Raw genomic sequence first — 8,825 nt, 5'->3', positions numbered from 1 at the left:
TGAAAGGTTTTGCTAGTTTTCTGCAGCTCTAACAGTAATTGGACTTGAGTACTATATTGAGTACCGTATTAAAGATTTAAAAATAATGGTGCAGTATTTTTTTAAAAAGTGCCCTATGTGTTCCAGTGACCCACCTATAAGGATAAAATCCAAGACTAAACCCAGTAGACCCCGAAGCCAACAAGAAATTTGGCGTAAAGGTCGAGCTTAAGAGATACAACACACATCCAAGTGCCCCAATGTGCCAGGGAGTACACACTGGTAAAGTGTAGATTGGGAGACATGCAATCCCAGGTATTAAAAATGTATATTCATTTTTGTATTAAAATGTACTTAGTGAAGGGTGAAAAACACTTATGTCCATCGCATGAAGGGTCTTTGTTTCTGAGTGTGATGGGAAATGGTTGCTAAGTTCCTTTCTGGAGGCTTATCGTTAGTTTTGAGTGAACTTCCTCCATCCAGCCGGGCCGTCGTGCTCATCGTACACCAGAAATGATGTTATCTCCGGAAGTTTTGACAAAATGTTGATTAAAAATAGCAGGAAGAATATCTCATATGTCTAAAGGGGGGCAAAAACGCAGCCGAATCATCGTTTGTCTGTAAAGGTTAAAAAAGTTTAATATTCCATTTTAGTGATGATCCCCAGTGGCGCCAATAGAGCTTGACCAAAATTTCTGAAAATAGCAGGTGAAAACTGCCGTGTGCACATGAGCAAGGCTGACACACGTACCCACACAAACTCGCAGCTGTAAGTGTGGCTCATGATGCCTCTCTCAAGAATAAAAACAAGGAAGGTGAGTATTTATGTGATCGATTGTTGTTTCATTCACTTGCTTGTCCTTGTAAAGGTTGGGTGGTCCAGAACTTATCCCAGAATCACCGTGATCAAGGCAAGGGGAGGTCAACCGGTCCATCACAGGGTGGCCAGACTCACACCACGAGCAATTTTGCATCCAGTTCAGCTGAACCGCATATTTCTGGACGGTGGGAGGAAACCAGAGCACCTGGAGGAAACCCACGCGGAGATGAAGAGAACATGCAAACTCCAGATAGAATGAGCCAGGTTCAAACCTATGCCCAAGGAGCCCCGGTGCTGTGAGGCAGCAGCGCCACCATGCCGCTTTTGTTTACTGTGTTTTCATTAAGTAAAAACTTCAGAGTTTGCAGCTTTATAATTTTCCAGCGTTCAAGAACGGTTTGAAAATTCACCCCTTTCAGATTCCATTCTTCCGAAACCTTCCTAAGTTAGTCCTTCACGACCCGCTGCTTTTCATCCACCCATTTGCTTCCTCTTGTGTTGCTCCAGCAGGTAACTACTGGAATACTTGCACTAAGACAATAGCCATATTGAACAAATAAGCCGTGCTTTAAATAATCAAACGTATCAAAACCCTCAATCAGTTATGAGATGCACTTTTCTTTACTTGGACCTGTACGCCACTATTCAATGAATGAGTGAGGGGCAGTAACATCACAGTTTTCTGCATCAATGAGTGGGAAGAATTGCCAAATACACACAGCGTCTGAAGCCGCTTGTCCCAAGTGGTGGGGTTGCGGCGAACTGGAGCCTAACTCAGCAACACGGGATATAAGCCTGGAAGGGGAGGGGACACACCCAGGATGGGACACCAGTCTGTCACAACACACACCAAGCGGGACTCGAACCCCAGACCCACCTGCTGCGCCACCACGCCCCAAATTGCCAAAAAAACGGATGAAATAAAATGTGAAAATGCCTAACAGGGCGAATACCAAGTATTGTCTTGCAAAAGCAAAACTGACCATGGGTTAAATTCTCAGCGTACTGAGCTTCTCAGTGTGTTGCAGTGATGTACAGATATGAAGATGCTGATAACTGAGCTCTTCTGGGCAGGTTTCCCTCGGCACTGCAGTCTGAATGTCTTGAGTCACTCAGGTCACTGTGGACTTGAACTTGGTTGACACAGTCATTTGGCAGTTGCAGGGAATCAGCCTCAATGCACCGCCAGTTTCTCATATAGCAGTGAGCCTGGATTATTGTTTACAGACCATCCAAGCGGCAGGCTATATTGAAACCCGACCAGACCGTAACGGTGAAATTCTTCAGTCGTTGACTGGCAATAACACTTGTAACAAATTTAATAAGGATATACTTAATACAGTTACTATACATACCACCTATTGGAAATGAAGGTACATGATTGGTCTTACACCGGTGCAAAGTGAGAAGGTCTGTTGAGAAGAACTTGGAAGGCTACAGGATCTGGGACGTGATCAGGTGTGATCACGTGTCTCCCATATAAATGCAAGTGGTTATAGACTGCTGCTGGGGGTTTCTCCATAAATACTCACCTGGCACGTAAAGAACGGTGGATCCCGTACCACCGGCTCTTTTGGTACAGTCAGCAGTCGCGCTGGAGATTTTGTCTAGATATGTGTGCTGGGCACATAAACAAAGCTCCAGCGCCGTGCAAACGCTGCTGCCTGTGATCAGGTTTCGCCACCTCAGCTCAAACAAAATTTCCACAGACACAGCAAGGCTCCTAGAGGACCAGTATCCCACAAATTACACTGTCTCCACCATACCCCTTTGCACTTGTTATTATTCAGTGACGAAACATGACAGTGCAGCACAACTGAACTTCAACGCCAGGGGGCCGTGAACAGTGTCCTCACCGCTGTAAAATTGTCCATGTTTTTTTTCCTAGGCTTTATTATCTTAAGTAAATTCACATTTTTTCAAAAAGTATTTCATTGCATGTAACGATTTTCCTGGATGGATGTGTGGAAGTGGAACTCCGCAGGTGGCCGGGAACGAACGGCTCGGACTTCCTAGTGGTCCGAGAGGTGAGAATTAATACATTAGCAGAGGGTTTGGAAACTGGTGCGTTTACTGTCAGAATGTCTCACTGAGGTGTCAGATTAACACAAGAATAACGACTGCTGATCAAAGTGTCATTCTTTGTTTACTGTGCTAAGATGGATTGTTTAAGGGCCCATCTAAGGTCAGTTTGAAGATGTCTTTGGCAACGGTGCCTTGGAACTGCGGTGATCCCCACCTGTGCAATTGCTCGTTCTAAAGCCTTTGCTCATTTTTGTGTACACCTCACATGTCCCATTTATTCATTCAGCCGACACTTCCCTCCAAAGCAACTTACAAATATTTCCTTGTTTATACAGCGGGTTAATTGTTTAACGGAGCTATGTTTTAAGGGCAACTGCCTTGCTCAAGGGTACTACCGCTGAGGGTGAGATTCAAATCTGTGACCTTCGGAGCCAAAGGCAGCAACTCTAATCGCTACGCTCCCAGTTGCCCTTGTGAATTTCATGACAGATGCTAAAAGTAAAAAGTCATCGTCTGCTTTACATCGATTTTATGTTGGCAGCTGCCCTCTCTAAAGTTTTCATCAGCTGGGATCTTTGACTCGTCTGAAAGACACAACAAATTGCTTTTTTACTCAGTATAGTAACACAATACAGTATTGACTACAGTGCTGCTTGAAAGTGTGTGAACCCTGTAAGGATGGTTATTATCCTTGTATAAAATATTCAAATAACCATAAAATCTTAAAATAAACTGCATAAATGACTATGATTTACACCCCTAGTTCTACTTACCTACTAGGTTTAACCAGTACAACTTGGGCTTCACTTATTTTTACACCTGCACTACTTGTGTGTTTCTATTACACACATGATTACCTCTAAACACACACACTTTCAGAACCACTTGTCCCATACAGGGTCGCAGGGAACCAGAGCCTACCCAGCAACACAGGGCATAAGGCCAGAGGGGGAGGGGACACCAGTCCGTCACAAGGCACCCCAAGCGGGACTCGAACCCCAGACCTACTGGAGAGCAGGACACGGGCCAACCCACTGCGCCACCACACCCCCTTGCCTCTAAACAACATATGGAATTGGTCATTACACACCTATTATGTGACATGAGAAACAATGAATCTCATTAAATAACCATTTTGTGGTAAAACTAAGGGACACAAGGGCTTCACACACTTTCGAGCAGCATTGCAGGTGTTCTTAGGAAAAGCACTCCAGCAGAACTATAAACACACTGGTATTAGATACAGCCTCTATCTGCAGCACCCGAGCCAGTATTTTCCATGTGGTGCTACCACCCCTCCGATGACCTGCTGCGACACTCCGAGGGGGAAACACAGCATCTTTTCCACAGCTAGCGATCGACTCCAAGTCCAGCTGTCCTGATATCACAGCCAGAAGGAAGGAGTTGTCCTGCTGCAATGGCTAACAGTCTGTTTCTTTTTTTAAATCATAAGTGCCTTTCTGCAGGAGTGGAGAACACTGAACCTGATCAAGGCCACCTGGCTGAAGCTCTTTCCTCCATCCATGGAGAGGAAAGGTGTTTTTCCCACCTGGAAGCACAAGGGATGGGGTTGTGGTGAACAGCAGCACTATGCAATGTCAATCCATGGTCCCGACGGGTGTGCACAGGCTGAAGGCCACGCGGTGCTCCTTGCAGGGGGTCCAAGAACTTCCCAGCGAGCTTCATCAGAGCACATCTTGCAGGGTAACTTTAACGAGTGAAATTGGGCAATCTGCTGCCTTGCACTTCAAGGAACCAGGTCTGAATTCCACCTCCTGCTCAAGATACCTTTAGCAAAGTACTTAGAGTTGCTCCAGTAAAAATTACCCTGCTGTATCAATGGGCAAAACCTTAAGTAGCTTAGTGCTGTAAACTGCTTAAGAAGAGAATCAGCTAAATATTTCAATGGAAATGATGGTTCTTCTTGGTGCCACCTCTGTTTGAACATCTACCCCACTCCCCACCTTAGGAACATGCTCTCCTGGTGGAGGAAGGTCAGCAGATACCCCTAGATACTTATACTACTTGGTTATTCGTGTATCTTAGAAAATTTTTTTTCAAAAAAAAAGGGTGGGAGGGTATCGGGATTTGTCTATCCTGTGTTTTACGCACCTACTCGAACGATGAACCTCGGTGCAGCGAGTGGTAGGTAACGAACTAGGTTTGCTTGAGACTTTCATGTCTGCAGCTGTGTCTCTTTCTCCTAATGTAATGCATAAATTGTACTTTTGCCGAGACGCACGTCGCTTTGGACAAAAGCGTCTGCTAAATGAATTAATGTAAATGTAAATGTAGATACCTCCACCACCATCAAGGCCCTGGAAGGACCGCGGTGCCCCGAAGAGGCAGGCCTACGCCGGACCCCCGGCGACCCACGGCCCGCTCCTCGGGACCCAGCTCCGAGATGTTTCTCCAGCAGGGCCTGATCCAAGGACGACGTCCCGCAAGAGAAGACCACAAGTCTCTGCCGTGTGGGCAAAGTGATGGGAGAAAATGAACGAACGTATCGTAGTTCTCCGCACGCGGCCCTGCCCACACAGAACAGGATTAATTACAAAAAAAGTCACTATATAGCACTATTTCTGTTATTATTTCACACATATCTGCACTTATTTTGACATTCACGTTGATCACTGTGTGGTCATGAGACACACAGTCCTCAAAACACCTCATTCCTTCATCTTCGACATCTGTACGTCATGTGTAATAACACGGTCATTACTGTAGGTCCCTTTTGGAGAAAAGCGTCTTATAACTGAATAAGTATAAATATAAATGTAAAAACAGGTTGAATGAATCACACGCGGCACGAATCGGCGCGCGACAGGTTGCACTGCGCGCGCGCGTTAGCAGTAATGCTGACAAGGTTGCAGAGCTGCTCGCGTTTCAGTCGTGGAATTATCATCTGAATCCACGAACTCGCTTCCGACTGACACCTTCTGACACTTCTTTCACAGTCCTCACTGTTTTAGAAGATCGTTCTCTTGCTTCTCTCTCAAGTTCCGTCTGCGCGCTATGTTCGCGCGCGTTGCGCATATTCGCGTAATGGCCGCTGAGCGGAATGGGCCGCAGCAGCGCCACCTATTGACGGAGAACCATTTCGCAGGGATTGTTCAATTTCAAGGTAGTAACGGTGTCGGAAAATATTGAATTAATTGTAAACGTATATTTTCCTTATATTATGATCAAATAAATCGAACAGTTAACACAAAAAAATAGGTTCAATCGATGCAGGAGGGAATGGCCCAGATAGAATTACCCCTTCCAAAGCCCGGCTAGCTCAGTCGGTAGAGCATGAGACTCTTAATCTCAGGGTCGTGGGTTCGAGCCCCACGTTGGGCGAAAGCACACTTTTGGGTTCCAATATTGCTTGGTGAAGAGAAATCAATTCTAAAATTAAATTCATAACTTGAAAAAAGTTACAGTGTGACTCCGGATACTGAACAAGACGCGCTTTTAGAGAGAAACAGAAAATCTACAGACGTTTCTTTTAACTTTTATTTTATTTCTATAATTATGTATATATACAATATATATTTATAGAAAGAAAATATTCATAAACATATTTTATATATCTATACATATTTATCTTACGCTTTTCTCCAAAGCGACTATAAGTGTTAAACTACTTACGAGTATTTACCATTTTATACAGCAGCTGCTGGGTAGTTTTCGATTATCATTGATTGAGCAGCATGCCGCCATGCTACTACGTCGTTGCTGCACACCATGGAATCATTCTTATTCTCTAATAAAATAATAAATAGCTAGCAACAACATCGACAAGACCAAAATAACAGCCCACTGACTGAAACGTACTTTATTTTATAAACGCTTGCTTGGCGTCTTCTTTTTGTTCGATGCAGCACAGACCGACGTCAGTTACCTACGTTGTTTCTGAGCTGTTTTACATTATTAACATGTACATGAGTCACAGCATCATATTTTAGCTTTTTTCATTTCCATAGCTCATCAAATATCATTTCCAATGAAATGTAATGAATTAAAAATTCTCTTATTTATTTTTACGGAAATAGAAGACCGCTGCTTTCGTGGAGCCCGGCTAGCTCAGTCGGTAGAGCATGAGACTCTTAATCTCAGGGTCGTGGGTTCGAGCCCCACGTTGGGCGAAATAATATTTTACCTTTTCGATTAATGTAGTGAGGGTTTGCACGGTGGTCAGTAAGTGAAGGAACGAATCAGTGAACTACACTTCATTCATTCAATTCAGCGCTTTAGGGAATTGAATTGAATAATATACATTCACATATATACATATCTACATATATCACAACATAATAGAAATAACAGGTTCTCCATTCATTAAATTACTATAATAACTAAGATAACTGGCCAGGAAGGAAGAACCCAAAAACTCCCAGCCGTAAAATAGGGAGACTTAAAAAAACTATCTGTGCCCGCTTCCCTCCCCCACCCGCCGCGCGCGCACACACACACACACCGTCCTTCCTTCCCCATTACAGATTAAAAAAAAAAAAACTTTTAAATCAATTTACAGTTCTTTTACATGACATTTAATTATTAATTCACTTTTGTGGCGGCAGCATGCGACATACATGCACACAATGTGGGAAAACGAATGCAGACAAACGGAGAACATTGCAGTGAGGTGACTGACGGAGCGCAGGCTGTGGTGGGACACCGTCTTCGTCAATTTACACATTTTGCACCTTTCTTTATTGCCCCTGTTTTTTTACAAAGGTTCTCAATTCCAGTTCGTTTTCCCTCTTCATTTCCACCACACGGCTGTGGGGCGCTGCAGAACACTGCCCCCTACTGGTGGGCTTCCACTTCTTCAATTTGTTCCTTCATGTTTCCCTCCCCCTGGGAGGCATTCTAATTGAATTTCATTACCATTACAATTACATTTTACAATTACAATAGCATTTAAGGGTAAGAAAAACAAGGGGGTCGGCAAGGGAGGCCAGCAAGGGGGTCAACTATCAACAACCTTAACTAGTGTCCTCTAGTGTTCTCTGAGGACTATTGACAGACAAAAAAAAAATGTAAATTTGAGACCTTGACATCAATAAAAAATGTCATTTATAATTTATATTTAATTATTTATATTTCCCCGTCCTGGGTGTGTCCCCTCCCTCTCTCCAGCCTTACGCCCTGTGTTGCCGGGTAGGCTCCGGTTCCCCGTGACCCCGTATGGGACAAGCGGTTCTGAAAATGTGTGTGTGTGTGTGTGTGTATTTATATTTCTAAATAATTTATTATTATTTGTAATTTTTTATAATTAGTTTATTATTCAGAGACTTTATGTAATTTTATTGTGTCAATGTATTTCATGTAAAGATCTTATAGTATGTTTTTTGACCAATCAAAGGAGCTGCAGTTTTTTTAAAATTTGTTTAGATTTTATTTTCGTGTAATTTTCAATAACTTAATTTTAATAAGGTTGAAGTTAAAAAACAGGTAATTTATTGTTTTTAAGATTTTAAAGATTTTTAATTGTAGTAATGCGGTTGAATGTGCATGTTGTATTGTACAGTGTGTTTCAGGTCCAGGATTAGGTTCCTTATTATGTTCTGCTGAGTGTCTTTAGCAAAATCCTCCTGACAGCTAATTTTTCCCCCACAGGATCACAATTAATAGTGTATCTGCGACATATTCCGCGTTTTTTTTATTAGGGTTAGAAAGGTGAGGTGCAAAGAAATGTGTTTTTCTCTTATTTTGCACACAGTTTCTGGAGTGCTACTGTTAGTGGGAAGTTTAAAATAAAAATTATATATAAATGGGGTGAATATATTACTGTTTTGAAACTAGTAGCAGCTGTGAGTGTTAACTTATTGTGTGTTTATATTTCATTGGCACATTTAATTATTGCAAAGTGTTCTTTGTAAATGTATGTAATATGTACATTGCTATATATAGTATACAGAATATTATGTCTCTCAAATAACAAGGAATAGTTTGATTATAGCTGTACTCTACTAATGGCTAATTGAAATAAAGTTTATGAATTTATGAACAC

The 8,825-nt window shown here is 42.6% G+C and overlaps 2 non-coding genes across 2 annotated transcripts; both read left to right on the top strand.

Moving 5' to 3' along the window:
• Positions 1-6,093: 6,093 nt before the first annotated feature.
• On the top strand, positions 6,094-6,166 carry trnak-cuu (transfer RNA lysine (anticodon CUU)). Its single transcript has one exon. It is a non-coding gene; the product is annotated as a tRNA-Lys (tRNA).
• Positions 6,167-6,881: 715 nt separating this feature from the next.
• Positions 6,882-6,954, top strand: trnak-cuu (transfer RNA lysine (anticodon CUU)). The gene has a single exon. It is a non-coding gene; the product is annotated as a tRNA-Lys (tRNA).
• Positions 6,955-8,825: the final 1,871 nt, after the last annotated feature.

The sequence above is a fragment of the Scleropages formosus genome, chromosome 20 (assembly GCF_900964775.1).
Source record: "Scleropages formosus chromosome 20, fSclFor1.1, whole genome shotgun sequence".
Taxonomy (NCBI): domain Eukaryota; kingdom Metazoa; phylum Chordata; class Actinopteri; order Osteoglossiformes; family Osteoglossidae; genus Scleropages; species Scleropages formosus.
The sequence above is the reverse complement of the archived record's forward strand: the minus strand, read 5'-3'. Positions and strand labels throughout refer to the sequence as shown.